General features: G+C 28.7%; 2 non-coding genes across 2 annotated transcripts; both read left to right on the top strand.

The window, feature by feature from the left end:
* Nucleotides 1-13,955: 13,955 nt before the first annotated feature.
* LOC123196004 lies at nucleotides 13,956-14,079 on the top strand. Its single transcript, XR_006497565.1, has one exon. It is a non-coding gene; the product is annotated as a small nucleolar RNA SNORD14 (small nucleolar RNA).
* Nucleotides 14,080-14,206: 127 nt separating this feature from the next.
* Nucleotides 14,207-14,330, top strand: LOC123196000. Its single transcript, XR_006497559.1, has one exon. It is a non-coding gene; the product is annotated as a small nucleolar RNA SNORD14 (small nucleolar RNA).
* The last annotated feature ends 9,301 nt before the right edge of the window (nucleotides 14,331-23,631 follow it).

Below are 23,631 nucleotides of genomic sequence, written 5' to 3'. Positions count from 1 at the left end.
AACATTAGGGGTGCTTTATACAAATAGTGGATTATAGTGGACAACATCCTTATATTTCTTCTATATAGTCTACCTTATGGAATCTACCATCAAATTCCACACCAAAATAAGTAATGGCTAAAATTTTTAAAAATCATATGCTAATTTGAAAAAGTGATCCATAACAATCGTCTTATTATTTGCTCCTATAAGACCATGGTGAAGAAAATAAAGTATTGCCACCTTGACAACATCCTCGTCATTGTATCCCATGTCTTTACCTAAGAAATCAAATATAAATCCTCATAAGTAACTTAACTGCATCCAAGGCACCTTCAATCTGTTCTCCCCTAAGAATAACACATATGAATGTATATCAGTCTCCTGATTAAACCTCAAACTTTTTATCATGGCCAACTCTAACAAGTTAAAACGAATGTAAACTCATTTTAGTCGAAACTTTAACTCCATTAATAGGTCCCTATGATTGATTTGTCAAAGAAGTACGTAATGACACAATACTAAACTTATGCTCCTTCATATGTATGTAAGGTTCAAAGTAGGTACTTTGGCTCTCACTAGGCTTTCCTTGAACTTTATTTATTATGTCGTTGAGTTTTCTCAGTCTTAATTGCACCTTAAAGTGGTGTGTTGCATGAGACCTCTCTATTCTTCAAAATTTATAGGATATAAGGATTCCTTTGTCTTTTCAAATCTTGTTTTTGATTTGTAAAATAAAAAAAAATCATATTAATTGAATTTAATTTAATATCACAAAAAATAAAGAAGTTATAAAATTTAATAATCTTACTTTATAAAAAAATTACAAAAAATATGTAACATATCATTTTACCCTTTGATAGACATGCTCATGCAAATATCCATATGCCCTTAGTTAGTGCAACACTTGTATATTTGCCCCATGTTTTGATGAATAGTGTAGATAGGCATTATCTACTAGATATTTCATGCCCAATGAAAAATTATCGAGTTTTTGGCAAAATTAATGTTTCATTTCACAAATCAAACCATAACGTGACTTGTGACCACAAACATCTTCCAATCAACTAACAACTAATGTTAACTTAAAAAATGTCACATTTTTATGCAAAATTTGAAAACTTAACCGTAAATTTTATACTAAAAAAATCAAAATTTGAAAACTTACCCCTAAACCCTAAATTTTATGCAAAATTTGAAAACTTAACCCTAAACCCTAAATTTGAAAACTTAAAAAATGTCACATTTTTATGATTTTTTCTCACTCGAACTAAGCTAAAATAACAATTTTCCACTTTTTAGTTTGGAAAGCTTATTTTCTCACTTATTCATCAATTCCATTAGTGAAATTTTGTGATGGATAGTGAAAAGATTAGAATGTCTTTTAATGATTGATTTGAAAGGCCTTTTCGACCTAGTTTTCCAACGAACGAACTTAAATTTTTGGATGTTGCACAATGTAATGCCCATGTTAGAACTTCTTTTTATTTTGTTATCACTCTTCTTGAGAACAACGTACAATAGGCTATAACACATTTCCTTCCTAGCGTGGATCATTCATCAAGTTGAGAAATTAGTTTTGACATCACACAAGTTGCCTTTATAGGCATGCCAATGTGTGTGAAGTTTTTATGGGTCCATGGCATCTTGATTATACCTTTCTCTTGACTTAAAAAACTCATTTTACTCAACGTAGAATAGATCGAGGAGGTTCAAACTTTTAGTGCCCATTTGTTAGGCTAGATTCCATCTAATCTTATTTGATTGCTTACATACAAAATAAGTTAACCTTTCCATATAGCCTAAAAAATGAAGACCATCAAAATATTGTCATATGAAGTATTGCTTATATTGGACTTCTTATTGTAAGGATATAGATCAAATAATAAGTATTCCTTTTATAGGTGGTCTTTGTATTTTATCAAAATCTCTATGTGTAATTTGGTAAAGCAGAAACTTTTCTTTTCCCCATGCTTTTCCTTGGAAGAAAAGGAAATAGAATAGATATCTTCATCTTTTTACTCATTTATTTCTTTTTTAAGTTATTATATATATATATATATATATATATATATATATATATATATATATATATATATATACACACACACACATACATGCATACACACACAATCATTCAAAATATTTTGGCTATTAAAGGGAGGGAGGGTAGGCAGTCCACCACCACATCCTTAAGGTTGTGTTCATGAGGGGGTGGTAGTGTGTAGGTGATGTTGATGATAGGAAGTAGGTGTGATTTGGCTAGAAACTAGGTTTCATCAATTTGTCAACAACTGTCAATCAATTTGGGAAAAGAAAGATGGGGAGAAAAAAAATATAAAATAGTTAAAATGAAAATGCAATTTGATTATACTACTAGAGATGCAATTGATATTAACCCTTGTTATACTGTACAAAATGACAAAAATGTTCTTTAACTGTTAAAACTAATGTTTAACTTTGACAAATGGGTGAAAAAATTAACTTTTCAAATTTAAGTGGTAAGAAATTGCCCTTTCATTGAAGTTCTGATGCAAAATGCATTTGGCTTGATTTATAAAAAATATTAAAATTGGTAAAAAAAATCAAAACATAGACACGTTAGTTTGTAGGGTTGGACTCGAAGACGAGCCCAAAACTAGCTGGCCCTAGCTGAGCTCAAGCTATTCGCCAGATTTTCTAATTAAAAATTTTGATATAAAACGATGTCGTTTTGATCAATATATATTAAAATGACATCTTTTAATAACGAAAAACGAGCCAAGTCAAATTCAAGCCGAGTTTGAGATTGGCTTTCACGAGCTCGAGCTTAACTATATGTGAACAGAGCCGAGAGCTCAGCTTGGTTCGAATCTAACCCTATTAGTTTGTGTTATTATATTGTATTTATGTTATGTTAGTTTGGCTTTTAGGTAATAGACCATTAATATTAAACTGATTTGAATTAGGTACGTATTGAAATCTTCCAACCCTAACCCGACCTAAACTATGTTTAAGTTGAGCTGATATAATCCAAATTAACTTGAAATTTTTCACTATTTCCACTCTTTTGAGTGTTTTAGTGTTTCAATTTCTTTATCAAGATCACTAACAAAACATATAAGACTTTGTCTTGTTTACACTATTTAAACTACGTCAATAATTTAGTAATAAAATCTTATACTCACAACTAAAAAATAAAATAAAATTTTTAAATAAAAATCCAAAATAATATGAGGAAGTATAACAATATAGAAATACAATCATATGTAATATGTAAAAATTTCAACTATTATTGATACTTATCATTTAATATTTCTTTAATTTGTTTCTAACAAATTCTACTACCATAATGTTCTTTCTAATCATTTGAGTGGTTTAAATTGATTTCATTTTAACTTGAATATGATATGAATCGTATAAAAAGCTTACTCCTAACTCGATTTTTTTATATAGTGTCATATTCAATTAATGGATAAAATGAAAATTGTCAACTCTATCAAACATATGTGAAATATTAAGATAATATTGTTGTTACTGTCATTTTCATTATTTGTTATATCTTAAAAAAATATGTGATATTTGTTATATATGGTGGATTTTTTCACCACGTGGAAGACAATTTGAAAATTTTTATGGGAATGTTTTAATGCTTTAAGGGGTCGTTTGGTTATGGGTTTTAAAGATTACTTTGGTAATTTATTTTTTATTCCCTTGTTTGGTTTATCAGTAATAAAAGATTACAGTAATATTCTATTACCTATGCTGACGTGACAGGTAATATAGATAGTAATCTGATTACCACATTCACCTTAGGTATTTAAAGATTATCAAGGTAATCTTGATTTTATTATAATTATATTATATTTATTAATTTTTTGAGACAAAAATAAATTTATTTTTAATTAATATGACAAATAATATGAAAAATATTTGAAAATAATTATATTTAAGGGCATTTAAGTAAAATAATTTACTAGTAATTTTTTATTACCTTTGACCAAACACAATAATTGTTTATACCTATCAAATTTTATCAAACATAGTAATCATTTATATCCAGTAATCTTTTAAGTAATCTATCTTCAAGGTAATATTTGTATTTTAGTAATAAAACATTACCCAAACCAAACGCCTCCTAAGGGTTGTATTTATTGCAGGCCTTGGGAGATCCAATTGAGCAAGGAATTGCTTGCCTTAAGCATTAGGGGTCGAAAATTTTTCTATATAAAGAGCCCCCCACCTTGCTTTTTGTTGTACTCTCCTTCACTCTATTTCAACATTTTGCTCTCAATCTTCAAGTTATAAATCATTTATATCAGTATCCTATCTTCAATTTTGTTTTTCATTTTTCTTTCTAATGAATCAAATTTATAACATGTTATCAGTACGATTTGCTTTGGTATATCTTAATACTAATTATGTTGTTGTTCTGTTTGTATGATGCAAATATGAATATCGTAATTATAATATTGTCTTGTTTGTGAAATACAAACTATGAATATTTCAATTATTATTTTGTTTAATGTATTTTTCCGTTTGCAAAAAACAAATTGTAATTTTGTTAATTTTTATAATTGTTTCATATTTGTAAATGCAAATTATAATTGTACCCTATTTAGAACCCAAAGTTTGTAAAACCAGAAATCTAGATCGAAGTTTGAAATATTATTTGTAACTCGAAGTTTACAAAATTATGAATTTGGACCAAAGTCCTAAATATCATTTATAACTCAAAGTTTACAAAATCATGAATCTAGACTCGAAAACCTGAATATCATTTGTAGCTTGAGTTTGCAAAATTATAAATCTGGACCCAAAGTCCTAAATATTATTTGTAACCTGAAGTTTACAAAATCATAAATTTGGACCCAAAATCCTAAATATAATTTGAATATTTATTCATATTATAATAATTGTATCTGATTTGTAACTTAGAAATTGGAAAATCATGAGAATATATATTTATATATATATGGGCTTAAAGTCTTAAATTTCATCAAAATATTTATTTATTTTATATTAACTATATCACATTTGTAACCTGAAGTTTGTATAGATTGTGAAAATTATAGACTTGAAGTCTGAAATATAATCAAGTTTTAAAGTTTTAACTACTATAATATTCTGAATACTAATTACAAAACTAGAAGTTTTGTAAATATAGGATAATATCTTAACCTAAAGTTTAAAAAATTAATTCAAATATTTTCTCTATAAAACCAGTTAATCTGTAAATATGAGATAATATATGAACTTGAAGTTTCAAAAATTAATTCATAATATATTATCAACAAAACCGGAAGTTTTGTGAATAAGAACAAGGCCAAAAGACTTTTTCCTACCCAAGTTGTAGTGAAATCCCAAACATGTACTCGCCAACTTTAAAAAACGTAAACACCTATCTATCACCTAACTTCTGTTAAAATTTTTAGTTAGAGTTAAGGGTAAAACTGTTATTTTACTAGTAATATTAAAAAATTATAATTATATCTTTTTTTTTCCCTAGGTTTTGAAAACTAATAATTTCACTCCTATTTTCAAAACTTTTTCAGTCTTGAAAAATAGCTTTTTCACCCCAAATCTCTATTTTTCTCCCCTCTCTCTCTGGTGACCACAATTTGATGCGATGACAACTAAGAAGAAATGGCGATAGATGCTTCTTTGTCTTTGTTGACTTTCTTTGTCTCTATCGATGAAGAAACGTCTCCATCTCTTCCTAGATGGCGAAAAAGAGATGGAGATGTTTCTTCATTGATGGTGTTCGCTCTTCGTTGACGTTTCATCTTCATTGATGAAGAGATCTCTTCGTTGACAAAGACGAAGAGATGTTTGCCTTCGTCTCCTCTTAGCTCTTGTCATGTCGGATGATCCCCAGAGAGGGAGGGGAGAAACCTAGGGATTTGGAGATGAAAAAGCTATTTTTTAAAACTAAAAATTGTTAGTTTTCAAAATTTGGAGGGAAAAGGAATAAAATTATAATTTTTTAATATTACTAGTAAAATAACAATTTTATTTTCAACCTTAACTAAAAATTCTAACAGAAGTTGGGTGATGGGTGGGCATTTGGGTTTTTAAAAGTTAGTGGGCATATGTTTAGGATTTCACTATACTTTGGGTGAGAATAAGTCTTTTGACCTATGGACAGTATTTGAACATGAAGTTTCTAAAATTGGATGGATAATATTAAATAGACTTTTGGTACTATTTTTCGTGTAAAATTTATGAGCCTTGAGAAAGTGATAAAATAAAATGTCCCAGAAAGCCAAATCCAAAGTCACTATTTTATCGATATCATATTCCTAAAGGATTGTAAATCGAATATATAGATATAATAATAGATCTATTAAATTTGTAGAGAAATTTGAAAGATAAATTTAAACATAAGATTCAATAATAATTTCAATGGCTTTATAATTTAATACAATATTGCGATATTTAAAATCTTTCCCTGATTGAGATAATGTGGAAGAGAAAATATTCTCCACCTTTCATTATTTTTATAATATGCTCTCGTAGTAGCAATATCAGAAAAATAAATTATGAATTAATGCTATATTTTATTGTTAATGAAAAAACCATCAAACTTGCCCCACAAGCATTGCATCATTCCTTGAAGTAAATGTAACCACTAGAAAAAGTTATCATAGGTGTGAGTAAGGTTATGAATGAAATAATTTTTGACCTGAAGATGGTTATAATAAAATATCTTAGTCATACTATCAGAAGTGGACTAAGATTAAAGTGAAATAAAAAATAATACAGAGTAAACTACAAAATAATAGGTGTGGTTATAAATGTCATTAGTTGTATACCTATAGTACACAAAAACATTGGGTGAATCTATACTAAGAATCGATAAAAGTTAAATTTATTGATAAGAACCCCAAATTTGATGAAAAAATATGAACACCAAAATTGAAGCATTGACTTCAAAAGCGGATGATGGAGACATATGTTTGGTGGATAGTGTAACAACACATATAATTCTTAAGGAAAAGAAAATTTCTTAATTTTAGCACTAATTGAAGTTAAAGTAAATACTATATTATGATCAAAAATCTGATTGAAGATTTTATTAAAAAATTGGATTAGCATAATTTTATGCATCAAGTAGATTCAGAAGAAATCTACTTAGTTTTAAAAATATAAGAAATAATGTTTATCACATTGAAACTATGAGTAAAAATAGTATAGAATTCATCTGTATAATTGGTAATACCTCCAAAAGAAGGCTTATACTAGAAAATTGAAGCATTGACTTCAAAAGCGAATGATGGAGACATATGTTTGGTGGATAGTGTAACAACACATATAATTCTTAAGGAAAAGAAAATTTCTTAATTTTAGCACTAATTGAAGTTAAAGTAAATACTATATTATGATCAAAAATCTGATTGAAGATTTTATTAAAAAATTGGATTAGCATAATTTTATGCATCAAGTAGATTCAGAAGAAATCTACTTAGTTTTAAAAATATAAGAAATAATATTTACCACATTGAAACTATGAGTAAAAATAGTATAGAATTCATCTGTATAACTGGTAATACCTCCAAAAGAAGACTTATACTAGAAAATTGAAGCATTGACTTCAAAAGCGGATGATGGAGACATATGTTTGGTGGATAGTGTAACAACACATATAATTCTTAAGGAAAAGAAAATTTCTTAATTTTAGCACTAATTGAAGTTAAAGTAAATACTATATTATGATCAAAAATCTGATTGAAGATTTTATTAAAAAATTGGATTAGCATAATTTTATGCATCAAGTAGATTCAGAAGAAATCTACTTAGTTTTAAAAATATAAGAAATAATGTTTATCACATTGAAACTATGAGTAAAAATAGTATAGAATTCATCTGTATAACTGGTAATACCTCCAAAAGAAGACTTATACTAGAAAATTGTCTACTTTGTCATTTAGATTATATTGTACAATTATAAAGAGAACTAAAACATAGTAGTATCGAACCAAAAGTTCTTTGTTCTAAAAATATTTATGCTTTGACATAAATGTTTAGGTTACCCAAGATTTACAGTGATGCATAAAATTGTTGAAATTTTATATAGATATGCATTGAAGAATCATAAGATTTTATTATCTAATGAAAAATTCTACAACGCTTACTCACAAGGTAAATCAGTAATCAGGCTATCTCTCTCTAAAGTTGGAGTTAAATCTTCATTATTTTTACAAAAGATTCAAGAGGACACATGTAGACTCATTCATCCACCAAGTGGACCATTTTATTATTTTATGGTCTTAATTGATGCATCTGCATGATGGTCTCATGTTTGTTTATTGTCAACTCGAAATGTTACCTTTTGCTAAACTGTTAACATAAATAATAAAATTAAAGACACATTTATTAGATTATTAAATCAAGTTAATACGACTAGATAATGTTGATGAATTTACATCCAAGACATTTGATAGTTATTGCATGTCTAAAAGGATTGATATTGAACATCCAGTCTCGCATGCCCACACTCAGGATGAATTAACTAAGTTTCTCTTCAAACGACTCTAGATAATTGCACATACTTCATTACTAAGAACTCAATTACTAACTTCGATATGGGAACATTCTATATTATATGCTATAATGTTAATTCGCTTGTAACCTTTCTCTTATCATTAATATTCTCTTCTACAATTGGTTTTTAGTCATCAATCTAGTATATCTCATTTGAGGATATTTGATTGCACTGTATATGTCCCTATTACATCTCCTTAGTGTACAAAAATGAGACTTCAATGTTGTTTGGAAATTTATATTAAATATAATTCACCATCCATTATTAGGTATCTAGAACCATTAACAAATGATCTTTTTACTATACGATTTGTAAATTATCACTTTGATGAAACAACATTCCCATCTTTGGGGAAAAAGAAAATAACTTCTGAAGTTAGACATGAACTTACTTGGTATGTATCTACTATGTCTCATTTAGATCCTTGCACATCTCGAAGTAAAACTAAAATGTAGAAAATAATGTGTTTACAAATTATTGTCAACCAAATATTTGATGCATTTGTAAATATGACAAAAGTGATAAGATCATACATACCAGCTACCAATGCACCAACAAGAATTAATGTGACTACTGAACATTCTATTTGAACCATGATTGATCAATTTATTATATGCCAAAAGTCTAGTAGACTTATTGGATCAGAGGACATTGTTCCTCTTAAAAGAAAGACAAATAATTAAACAAATATCAATCATAATGATCCTAAAATGAATGTATAATCCATGGTCTTTAATATTTCTTTAGAAGAGGTCATGGTTATTGAAGAGACTTGAGCCTCTGAAATAACACAAACCCCTAAAAAACATGAAAACAAGAATACTGAAATATCTTTAAATTATACTTATACATGAGAGATATGGAATTGTGAAATAGTTAACATTAATGATGTATTCTTATTTGCATAGCTACTGAAATTATGAATGATGATGATTTTAAACCATATACTACGGACAAATGCAAACAAAGACATAATTGGCCCAAATGGGAAGAAGCAATTTGAGCAGAATTAGCTTCTCTAGTAAAATATCAAGTGTTTGGACCTATAGTTCCAAAACTTAAGGGCGTACAACCTATTGGATATAAATGAGTATTTGTGAGAAAAAGAAATAAAGAAAATGAGATTGCTAGATATAAAACAAGACTTGTAGCCCAAAACTTTTCTTAAAGGTCAAGTATAGACTTTGATAAAACATCTGTACTTGTAATGGATATAATCACATTAAAATATTTAATCAGTTTAATAGTCTTTGAAAGATTGAATATGTATATAATGAACATAATTACTACTTATTTGTATGGAAACTTGGATACTAAATTTTATGTGAAACTCTTTGAAAGATTTAAATTATCTGAAACAAAAAGGGTCAATTCAAGAGGTTTGTACTCAATTAAATTACAAAGATCATTGTACGAATTAAAACAATTTAGAGGAATATGATAGAATACTTCAATGAATATTTGAAAAAAAAAGAGCTATGTGAATGACCCTATATGCCTATGTGTCTTTATCAAAATGTTAAAATCAAGATTTGTTATTGTAGTAGTTTATATTGATGACATGAATTTAATTGAGACTCTTGAAAAACTCTCAAAAGCTATTGAATATCTGAAAAAAGAATTTGAGATGAAAAATTTAGGGAAAACAAAATGTTGTCTCAATTTGTAGATCAAACACAATTCAAATAAAATATTTATCCATTAATCAACGTATATTAAAAAATTGTTAAAATGTTTTAATATGGATAAGACCTATCATTTGAGCACCCCAATGTTTGTTTGGTCTCTCAATCCAAAAAAAGACTCATTTTGTCCTTAAAAAAAGATGAAAAGATATTCAGTTTTGAAGTATTGTATCTTAATGCTATTAGAGCCCTATTATATTTGGCCCAATGTAATAGACCAAATATATCATTTGCACTAAATTAATATGCCCGATTTAGCTTTGCACCAACCCATCATCATTGGAACGAAATCAAACATATACTTTGTTACCTATGTGGAAATAGAGATTTGAGATTATTCTATTCTATCAAATCCTTTAAAAATCTTAGTTTGGTTGGATATGTATATGCTAAGGTCCGCTTGTAGGCAAGATATATTTTCACTTATAATAACACAACAATATCATGACGCTCCATTAAACTAACTTTGGTTGCAACATGTTTAAATCATTTAAAGATTTTAGCTCTCCATGAAACCAACTAAGAATGCATATGGTTACAGTTTGTTATCCATCATATTCAGAATATATGTAATATTTCTCGTATTATATGAAGACAATGAAACATGTATTATCTAAATTAGAGAAAGATATATTAAAGGAGATAGAACCAAACATATCTCACCAAAGTTCTTTTACACTCATGAACTCCAGTAGAGCCAAAAATTTGATCTCAAACAAATATGATTTAGTGAAAATCTTGTAGATTTGTTCACCAAGACATTACCAACATCAATATTTGAAAAGTTAGTATATAAGATCAATATGCGACGGGTCAATAGATAACCAAATTAATCTCACTATAATCAGAGGGAGTACTCATCAAAAGGAGCACTTATCAGGGGAGCAAATTGTTTAAGTTTATCACATATTAGACAAAATGTGCATTATATTTTTTTTTCTTCATAAGGATTTATCTCATTGGGTTTTCTTAGTAAGGAGCATTTATCAGGGGTAGAAAATATTTTTATATAAAGAGCCCTTGACTTCATTCTATTTCAATATTTTGCTCTCAATCTTCAAACTATAAATCATTTATATTAGCATACTATTTTCATTTTTCTTTCCAGTTAATCAAATTTATAACAATATTTAATTATTTATCATTTTAATTTATAAATCTAAGAACTAAAAGATCATATAATTAAGAAAAAACCCACTTTATATTTTCTTTTGTCTACATTTTATGGTAAGAACAAAAAAAAAAGTTATAATTAGAAAATGATAAAGAACGCTTTCGCAATTCTGTATTCCATAGCCAGAAGATGACAATGAACTTTTCAAATTATAACCTCAAAATCCAAATCAAACTTCACCTTTAATTTCTGAATTCCTTTTTTAAACAAAAACACAAATTACAATAATTGGTTTTAAACACCAATGTTGAATTTCTTAGTATGCAGAGCATTTGTTTTACCCAGTCGAGCCTAGCCCAACATGTTACGGCCGGGCTTAGATCAAACCAAACAAGACCCAGTTTTCCCAAGTCAAAACCTATTTATCTAGATTCTTCCATAAAATCCCGCAACTAAATCTCCGTCGTCCATCGTCGAAAACCTTGAATCTTTTGCCCACCCTAAGCCTTTTCTCTTTATATAACAAACCATATTACCAGACTCCTACGACCTTCACAAGCATAGATACGACACTATTTTTTTTACTTTTTAGTTGCTCAATTTTGATATTTATGCGTTTGATCGATGATTCTAGGGTTAGAGATTTTGCTTTTCGGATGATAGATTGTTTAATTCCGGGGACTATACATTTGTTTTCTCCATCTCCATCACTTTGTTAGCAGGCTTTCCTTTTGTCTCTTGTTGATCATTAGAGTATGGTACATGCCATTTAAAACTTATTTTTTGAGATTTCATCGCGGGCCTTTGAAGAATTTGCCTTTTTTTAATATGTTTTTTAAAAAGGGAAATTGAAATTTTTAGCCTTATTTTAATCCGTGTATACATATATGTCACTCATTTCAAAACTTAAATAAATATACCATAACAGTAATATACTTTTCCAAAATACCCCTCTTGAAATGACCCATACAAAGGTTCTCTCTTTTTCCTTTGCTTTCTAGTGAGGACCCATGCAGAGAGATTCTCTCTCTTTTTCTCTGCAACATTGGAACTATACTGTGAAAAATAAAATAAGTGCTCCAGACTGGAGCCAGTGCTTCAAAAACAAAAGAAAAAAGGAAAAAACTGAAAAGTGAAACAGATTTCAGATTAAAAATTCTTCGAAGTAAGGATATAAAACAAAAAGAGCAACCCATCAAAACTCAACCACATCCACTTCATACCTTATATTAGACCCCAGCTATTAGAATGATCAAATAAAATCATTTGGTAGGATTTAATTGGAAGAAATGAAGGGTTGGCATTTAACTAGAAGAAAAAAGTTACTAGTTATTAAAAGCAAGGGTTGGCGTCACTAGAAAAAAAAATTACTGGAAAATGCCAACCCTTATTGTAAAAATAATGAGGGTTGACGTCGCCTACCCTCATTGTAAATAGCCAACCCCTTTTCATTTTAAAGGGTTGCATCCATTTTAAAGGGTTGGCGTTGTTTTTAAAATTATTTTTTTTTTTAAAGTCTCAACGCCAACCTTTTAATTTTTTTTTAAAGTCTCAATGCCAACCTTAAATTTTTTTTTTTTTTAAAAAGTCTCAAGTGCTATGAAATTTTTTTTTTACTTATGCTTTTTAATAAAATGACATTTTCTTACTTATGTTTATAGAATACCTTGTCCGAAATTGGCCATTTAATTTCACATCGAAACATTCAAAGAGGTTAAGAAAGCGCGTGACTACAACCATGTTCCAAGGAAGAGCCCTCAGTAAATATTCCAAAGAATAAACAAACATAAAAAAATAAAGGAATTGAGTGCAATGGAAGAAAACAGAAAAAAATAAATAAATTCACTAGGGCCCGGGGGGTTGGCGTTAACACCAACCTGCTCTTCGTCTGGAATTTTTTCTAACCTGTATTTTGGTATTTTATAACCATCACTACAACATTAAACAATATTATAACAACTTTAAACAATATAAACAATATGAAATAATAACATTAAACAATCTAACAACATGAAATCAGAATAAAATTAAATTTTAAATGAAGTTATGAACATGAATCTACCATACTTATTTCATTTTCAATTGTTCATAAAGAAAACACATAATATACGACTTAAGTCAAGAATGACATAAATGTGGATGATTTTGCTATGAAGTCTTTGCAATAGATGTTAATTCTCTTAATAAATTTAGCAATTTTTGTCTTTCCCTCCCTTGTGTCCAAGTTGAATATTTTATAATAGTTTTCTCATGAGTTTTATTGTTCAATCACATATCTTCTTTCATTAATAATTTATTTTTTTCATGCTGTAGGGATTTTTTCCTCACTTAAAAGTTGAGGAAGAAAAGAGAAAAAGTTGCAGAAAAAAAGAGAGAATCTCTACATAGGTCATTTCAAGAGGGGATATTTTAGAAAAGTAGATTACTATTATGGTATATTTGTTTAAGTTTTGAAATGAGTGGTATATATGTATACAAGGATTAAAATAAGACAAAAAATTTCAATTTCCCTTTTAAAAATTGTGCTCTTTTATCTCTTTCTAAACTCTTTGGGGATCACTGGCATATTATCTACATTCACAGTATGGTTATTGGCTTAATGTTGCTTTCATGTGATTTAATATCGGTTAACATGATATACGGATCGTGCTGAGGTCAATGAGGATGTTTTTAATGCTTGTTTCTCAAAAACATTCACAGTGGCCGCCTGAAAGTTTTCGCCTTCGCCGGGCTTGAGAGCTTGTGCTGCGTTCATCCGTCCTTGGGTGTCTGAGACCTTAATCGTTGCTGGCAATTTGCTAGTTTTTTTGTGGGTTGTTATCATTGCGTTGTTATTTAACGTGTTCTCATTGTGCAGTGAATTTTATTACTTGATGTAGTATACATGGTAGAGTTGTTTTATTATGTTGCTGATGACATACCTGAAGGCTTGTTTCTCAAAACATTTGCAGTGGCCGCCTGAGAGCTTTCTCCTTCGCTAGGCTTGAGAGCTTGTGTTGCTTTTATCCTTCCCTGGATATCTGAGACCTTAATCGCAAGTGTCTGTTTGCTACTTTGTTTGTGGTGTATTAGCATTGCATAGTTTTGTAATGTTTGTTGTCAGTGCAAGTAAAATTAATTACATGATGTAGTATAAGGTCAGAGTTGTATTAACATGTTGATGATGACTAATTTGAAGGCTTGCTTCTGTGATCATTTGCAGAGGTAGCCTGAGAGCTTTCACCTTTGCTTGGGTTATGAGGTTGTGCTGCTTTAATCCTTCCTTGTATGGGCTCAAGCTTTTATTAATTTCATTGCATTGAACATAATTAGTTACTCTTAGGCCTAGAAAAATGAGTTTGTGAGCATGATTTTATCTTTTGTTAATGACTAGGTTAGAAACCCCTAATTGTTTCACATTGAATGCTCCCTATCGAGTTATTTTAATGCTTTTATAGTTAATATATTTTCCAAAGAATTATGATGGGTTCCCTACTTTTTGATAATATATTTTTATACTTCCGTTTAAAATGGGGTTAAAAGCCTAGTTAATAAATACGTATATTATTTGCATTCTTGTATTATTCTTATATTAAACATGTTTAAAAGAATTTTTGAACCTAAAACATATTAAACATGTATTTTACACCCTTCTTGTATTAAATGTGAATTATATGTTATATTTTATGTTTGTTGTATTTTTAAATTTTTGGTTAAACTTAAAGTTTAAAATTATCTTTTTCATTTTCAATTATTTATGAAAATATTACTACCATTCAAAAAAACCCAACAATATTTTTTTTATCATTCTTAGTTTTAATTTTACATTTTTCTCCCTTGTGGGTTGTGCAAAAATTTTTGATTATATATTATGTGATATTAGATTTAATAGTTAATTAAATACTTTTATTTAAATTGTTATATTGAATTTTAATAGAAGATTTATAAAAAGTATTAAAATTATTATGATATTACTGTCATTTTAAAAATGTATTATTGAGTATGTGTCGTATTAAATCCATATATACATATATTGTATTTTTCTTGTATGAAAATTTTAGAGGCAATTTTTACAAATATATTTTTTATTATTTGTTGTATTATATCTGTATAATTTGTATATTTTTTTTCCTATATATTAACTAGGGTTGAAACTGATGTTTGATTGAGATTACTGTTGGTGATGACAAATTTTTAGTCTTTTTTCTCAAAACATTCGGTGGCTGCACTTCCGCCTTGCCAGAAAGCTTGACCTTGGATAGAACAGTGGCAAAACATTCAGTGGCTGTATAATTATGATGTAGGAAAACAATAAATAGTTATAATTATAGAGAGAAACAAAAGAATAGTTATAATTTACTGCGACATGACTAACGATGGATTGACCTTGGATAGAACAGTATCCACATTATTTTGGAGCACAAAAATTGCAATCAATGAGATGTACTACGAGATCGGGGATGTTGCGTGTTAACACTAATTTTGGATATCATTTAATCAATGTAAGTCCATAATACATAGCATATATATTGTATGTCAACACTAAATTCGGAAACAAAAGAAATGTCAATTGCAATTCATATAATGATTGTCTAGATGATCATGAAACAACTTCATTGCTATTTGAGTCCAAAGGTTGATAGAATCAAAGCCACAAATATCCATAAGGTGTTTTAGACTTATTTACTCGATTGAAACACATCACCCCTTGACATCATTAAAAGATTACACTAACAAATGTAATTCTAAATCTGACTAGTATAATGATTACACTAACAAATTTGAGATGTGTGTTAGTAGGGGCAGACTTGGGTTTTTTTAAGGTAGGTTCAAATCCACTCTCAAATTTTAAAAAATATAAGAAAAACTATATAAACCCACTTTTAAATTGGAAAAGATTGAATATAACCTAGACTCATCCTTAATTACAAACAAAAGTGGACAAATAATTTTAAAATGTGTTCCTGGTCCACTCTCAAATGAGCCTGCGATTAGAATTAAAGGGGTATAATTGTCTTGGTATAAAATAAAACTCTAAACCTAGTGTAGAATTGAATTAGTCCATTTCCCAAACAAAACATTCGTAAAAAAACCCAAAACCCATATAAATTGAAATCAAGAAAACTAATTTTAGTAATCAGATTTCTTTCCCTAGATCTTCAATTTGATTTTGACAACCATATGTTACGATTTCGTTTCAAAAGACAAGGTTTTAGTTTTTCGAAAAGTCATCTTAACTTAAATAATTAATATTCAAATATTTAAAATACTATTCTAACATGAGTTTTGATTAGTACACAACAAGACATTTGAATCTTTAATCTAGATAATTAAATTTTGATTTAACGATTGAATTTAAAATTATAAAACTTGAAGATAAACTATTTATCAAATAAATTTAATTAATCATTTTGTAAACCTTTGTGCATTTCACTTGTGTCAAAATTATGATTGAGCTCTAAATTTGTGTGAAATATTTTTCATGGATTATGACTAATATAAATTATATTAGATTTAAGTTGATCATTAGATCCCATAGTTTTTTTGCTTTCTTTGAAAAAGTTTTTCATATAAAAAATTATTTGTGTTATTGTATTTTTTTTCTTTTATATTATTTCTTTTACTCAATGTTTGGTGGTTTTTTCTTTTTTTTAAATTTCAATAGTTGATTAATAAAACAATGGTAGAGCCTTGGAGGTATGGTTGGACCCAAGAAAAGATTTATGCGCATGTTCCATGGTGTTTATCTCTTAAAATAGATGTATTCCTAGACACAATTTGGGAAAGATAAGATGAGTTAGATCTCATACACATCTGTGATAGGATCAATCATGTCTATTATTCAATGTATAAGGGCTAATGTCTCACATGCCTTAAACGTTTGTAGCAAATATCAATTTAATCTAAGTGAAAAGCATTAGATAACTATCAATAATATCCTAAAGTAGACTAATGATATATTCTTGGTGTATGAAGGAGAACTTGAGCTCATTGAGACTTCTATTTTGTTTGAATAGTAATGTAGTTAGCTGAAATGCTCCATTCAAAATACAATTGTTGATTTTACAACGGAACTCCAAGTACATTGTCCTCTCTGAAGTGGCAAAGGAAGCTATTTGAATCAAGAAGTTCATCACATAACTTGGAATGCTTCTTAATATTACTGAACCAATTGAGCTCTATTGCGAGAACAATGGAGTCATTGCTCAGGCAAAGGAACCAAGGTCTAACTAGAAGTGCAAATTATAAGGGTTGACACAGATGACAATTTGGTAGACTCATTGACCAAGTCTCCATCGTAGTTGAAGCATAATAGACATGTAGCCACATATGAAATTAGACATATGAATGACTGATTATAATAAAAATAAGAGATTGTTAGGATAAAGCCAATTGATTTGTACTGATGTATATTATAATTTATTTATTTATTAGTAAAAATTTTTTATTATTTATTCATATTAATGTGTACATAATATTTTCATACAAATAATATCTAACCATTTTAAAAACGTTCGCAATTTTGATATTACTTTGACCAAAGACAAAAGTAATAGTGATAAAATTATTATAGTGTTGAGTGACTGCACTGAAAAGTGGTGATAGTTCTTATGTGTAAAAGCTATTAGTTGATGACTTGATGTAATACATGAGTGCATATTGTAAGTGTTAGAATAATGCCCTACAGTCAATCGGTTTGTTCATTTGTAATTGTGTAATTTAATTATTTATTAATAAAAGGTTCTCTATTATTTATGCATATTAATGTTAAATATAATATGTTCGTAAGAAAAATATGTCCTTAGAATATAGTAAAATTTTAGCAAGGGGATTAAACAACTGATTGTAGAAACCTTATGACACACCAGATGGTCATTCTAGAAACGTTTGTAATCTCGATATTATTATGACCAATAACATAAGTAATAATATTGAGATTATCATATTGTTGAGTGATCCCACCGAAAAATAGCAACAATTCTCACATGTTGAAGTTGTTAACTGATGGCTTAGTGCAACAGATGTGTGCACATTGTAGATGTATTCATCGAACAAACTTTTCAAGAGGATTTTCAGACAGATGGTTACTCTTATGTCTATGAAAATAAACTCTCTAACTCACAGACATATGTTATAGCAAATATCAATCTGATTTAGATGAAAAACACTGTACAACTATCAATAATATACTAAAGTACCCGAGAAAGACTAATGATACGTTCTAAGTGTATGAAAAAGACTTTAAACTTATTGAGATTTGTGTTTTGTTTGAATGGTAATGTAGTTAGCTAGAAAAACTCTAAGCAAAATACAATTGTTGACTTTACAACAAAAATCCAAGTACATTACCCTTTCTAATATGACAAAGGAAGCTATTTGGATGAAAAAGTTCATCATATAACTTGGAATGGTTCTTAGTATTGCCAAACCAATCAAGCTTCATTGTGACAACAATGAAGTCATTGCTCAAGCAAAGGAACCAAGGTCTCATCAGAAGTCGAAACACATACTCAAACAATATCACTTTATACAAAAGATCGTTCAACATAGAGATGCACAGATTGTGAGGGTTGTCATAGATGATAATTTGGTAGACCCATTAACCAAGCCTTTGTCGTAGTAGAAGTATAATAGACATGTAGCCACATATGGAATTAGACATATGAGTGATTGGTTATAATACAAATAGGAGATTGTTAGGATAGAGCTAATTGATTTGTATTGATGTATATTGTAATTTATTTATTTATTAATAAAAGGTATTTATTATTCATTCATATTAATGTGTATATAATATGTTTATACGAATAATAGATGATAATTCTAGAAACGTCCGTAATGTTGATATTACTTTTACCAAAAACACAAGTAATAGTGATGAAATTATCATAGTGTTAAGCAACTCCACTGAAAAGTGGTGACGGTTCCTATGTGTTAAAGCTATTAGTTGACAACTTAGTACAACATATAGGTGTACGTTGTAGGTGTTAAGATATTGCCCTAGAGTCAATCGGTTTGTTCATTTGTGATTGTGTAATCTCATTATTTATTAATAAAAGGTTATCTATTATTCATGCATGTTAAGTTTTAGTGTAATATGTTTGTAAGAATAATGTGTCCTTAAAATGATAAAATTATGGAAGGGGATTAAACGACTAATCGTGGAAATCCTATGACACACCAGAATGTCATTTTAGAAACATTTGTAATCTCAATATTATTATGACCCAGGGCATAAGTAATAGTGATATGATTATCATATTGTTGAACGATCCTACCGAAAAGTAACAACAATTCTTACATGTTGAAGTTGTTAACTGATGGCTTGGTGTAATAGATGTATGCATGTTGTAGATGTATTCATCGAACAAACCTATCAAACAGATTTTCAGATGTATGGTTATTCTTGTGTCTATGAAAATAAATCCTCTAACTCACAAGTATATGTTGTCCTTAGATTTAAGGTCAACAGACCGTTTTGTACAAAGATCAGTATGATTCGATACTATCCAATATGCCATTGTAATAGGGTATCGTAAAGGTAGTGATTGATCATATCGAGATTTTAGAATTTAAAAGCATTCGATATAAACCCTAGCCATCAAGCATAAATCCCAATATACTCATACATTATCCATATAACCTAGTAGCTTTTAGTGCATAGTTCAAGCCGCTCCAAGTCCATGCTTCACATGGATACCAAGACACTGCCTTATTATGGGTTAGATAACGATCTCATTGCCACATGAAAAATTTAGAGTAGTTGTCTAACGCAAGTATTGATCTCTAAACACCCTATGGATGTTTATTGCATATTCATGAAATTATTCTCAGTAACGTGATCTTTGGTGAGGTTTTCAGGATATCTCTAAATTTTTGTAATATATTCCATTGTCTTGTCATATTCAACAACCTGAAAACCTAACAACAAATGTGTTTATTAAACTGATTCGATAAAAGGATTTTTATATGGATGGTTACTTCAGTGTTTATAGAATAAATCTTTTAACTCATTGGTACATGTGATCCTTAGACTTGAAGTCATCAAACTATCTTGCACAAAGATCAGTATGGTTTAATGTTATCCAGCATACAACCATAATTAGGGTAACCATAAAGGTGATGTTTGGCCATATTAAGATCTATATGAAAGCTATGATGGATCAATAGAAGATTTGTCACTTTTAGTATAGGAGGTGATATCTTGAATGAGAACATTGAAAGGCATCGATGAACACTTGAGTCTATGGCCACATGGGATTGTGTCAAAGCCCAATCCAAATTGTTCGGTTATTAATGTGCATAAATTAATATCAAGGAATTGCTGAAATAGACACAAAGAGATCATATTGTGCGTAATCGTAAAGTTAATAAAGCTTAGAGTTGTTTATTGACACATTGTTAGCCAAGTGGCTATGATGTCTTGCTAAAAGCCAATCTTGGTTTATGTTTATATTCAATTTGAATCCAAATACTACTAGTTTGATAAAAAGCTTATGAGTCACACACATATAAGAGTTGATTCAGACTTCAGAGGTATGAGGTTATTTGGTGATAATCTTGAGGTATTTGAATGTAGAAGAAATTATGAATACATTAGGCTTGCTAATAGGATTGAATTAGCTCAATTTGACTTTCCTTTTTACCAAGAAGGCCATTCATAAACCATGAATGTCTATTCAAGGTAACATAGATTAGGATAAAACTTTACGCTAGTTTCATCTAAATTCGTGCCTAAAATCCAAATAAATCATAGATTGTATGAGATAAGTGAAAGATCGAATGACCTAAGAGGGGGAGGGGGTGAATTAGGCTTTTTAAAATAATTTTTCCAAATTAAAGGTTTAAAGCAATTTATACAACTTAATGAATACTGACTATTTTAATGCAATTTATGAGAATGTCAAGAGTTATTGCAATTAATTAACACAATTAAGATACACATAATATGTCAAGAGTGGTTTGATGCAACCCAGCTTACTTCCATTTATCCAAACTATCTCCTTGAAGTATTTCATTTATCCTTGGTTGACAAAACCCTAACCAAATTTTTCTTTATGATACAAATAGCTTTCAATGTACTATTAACCTCTACAAGAACTAGAACTCAATTTCTCTTACTAAAAATTTTCTCTAGCCTCAACAAAAGTGAAACTCATTCTTTTATAACACAAATTTGTATAAATTCAAAATATCATCTCTCTCAAAGAGTGTATATGAAAGTTTAAACTTAATACAACCTAAAGAAAATATAATCAAGAAAGTTGTATAAGCAAGGTTTAATTAGAGAGAAAGATTCACAAGTGAATAGCTTAAGAATGTTTTGCTCTCAAATATATTAAAATTCTTGGTTGCAAAAGTTATTCTTAAGTGGATTTGATTGAGTTTATGTAGGGAAAAATAATGAAAGTTATCATTATGTAAAAAACTAATTGTTTTAGTTTTTCAAAAAATGCAAAATTTAGTCGACCAAATATATTTCAGTTAATTGGATGTGACATGACACTTCTTTGACATCTACGTGACATTAGCCATTAGAAATTTCATTACTTAATTCAGTCAATTAGACCACATTTTTGAAAGCAAAAATACATGACGTTTAAATAATCCAACAACTACTATCAAAAAATTCAGTTGGTCAAATTCGGTCAAAAAAATTTATTGTGCTTTGCCTGTCGAAGTTCTGAAAAACTACATTTCTATCCTAAAACTTTGACAAATGACAATTTAACCCATTTTGGAAAACTTTTTCAAAGCCAACTTTGAGATATGAAATTTTAGTCAACAAAACTTTATAATTTCAAATGAGCTATTGGAATTTGATAAAAATTGGTTTAATTCATTAAGTTTAAAAAATGACTTTTTACTCAAAATTTGAAAGATATGAAAAATATCAATTTAACATATTTTTGGAAAAATTATTTAAACCTAAAATTGAGATATGATATTTTAGTTTACAAAACTTTATAATTTCAAATAGGTCATTAGAATTGATAAAAATCGCTTAACTCATTAGGTTTGAAAAATGACACTTTAACCCCTAAAGTGTGAAAGATATGAAAACAAATTTTTGTGAGAGTTTTCACATACAAATAAATATTTTAATCAAAATTAATACTTTAAGATTACAAAAAAAATCTACTTAAACTTGAGATTTTCTTCAAATCTTCAAGAATTATTCATTTGAACTTTGTTTTTAATTTCTATTTTGATACTTCTTCAAATGCATTAGAAAAATTCTTACAATCGAAATTCACACTCAAATAAAGTCATTAGTCAGTATGCTTAGACACATTATTTTGTTATAATCAAAATAAGAGTTTAATGACTCATTGAGTAAACAATGAGAATAAAGGATGAACAACCGTTCACGCGCTATGAACGACCTTTTATCGTGTTCTATAAATATAAAATGATTTTCACAAATTTAGAACTTTTGCCAAACACAATAGATGAACACCCATTTGTCTGAATACCTTCTCCATTCATAAAGGCCTAGTAGCCTCAAGTCATTAGTTTCGACCTCTGTTTTGTTTATGTTTTATATGGATACCAAGACATTACCTCATAGTGGGTTAGATAGCGAGTTCATTGTCACGTAAAGATTAAATGAGCCTACAAATGCAATTATCATATTCTTAAAACACACTATGGTTTCTTTGCCTTGATTCATGGATAATCAACTCTAAAACGTGATCCTAAGGAATTTTTGATATGTTTAAAAATTTTACATTATATTTTGCTACCTTTGCTAGATCTCGGAAACCTAGAAATCTCAATAGGTTTTTGGCAACTTGAAAATTCCCTGTACCAATACCCTAAAAACATTATGTAACATTCCCGTCATGGTATTATCTCTTAATATTTCTTGTTCTACTTGGACATCTCTATGAGAACTCTATGTAGGCATTGGTTCACCATGACAAAACCAAGTATCATACCCTAACACAATGTCATCAACCACAAGATAATCATATATTTCTAATCGATCCCTATAGTGGTAAAACACACTTTTTGCAAGGACATGAAACTTTTTCATGAATTGATTTATTTCTAAATGCAAAATTTATAAAGTTATTTACCCCTTCAAGATATTCATCACTTAATGCATCATAATCCATCCATCTCCTACACTAAAGTTCATTGATAAAATGAATATTATTCTAAACAAAAATATCATTATTAATGAAAAAGTACAATAATCACATTTTCTAATATAAAGTAACATTTATAACTATAACGTGATAATTTTTTGTACAATGCTAAATGAAAATATCATCATTGACAAATCATCAAACAAATCAATATCAATTATGGTAAAACCGTTACATAAGTTAAACTATCGAAAA

The sequence above is a fragment of the Mangifera indica genome, chromosome 1 (genome assembly GCF_011075055.1).
Source record: "Mangifera indica cultivar Alphonso chromosome 1, CATAS_Mindica_2.1, whole genome shotgun sequence".
Lineage (NCBI taxonomy): Eukaryota > Viridiplantae > Streptophyta > Magnoliopsida > Sapindales > Anacardiaceae > Mangifera > Mangifera indica.
The sequence above is the reverse complement of the archived record's forward strand: the minus strand, read 5'-3'. Positions and strand labels throughout refer to the sequence as shown.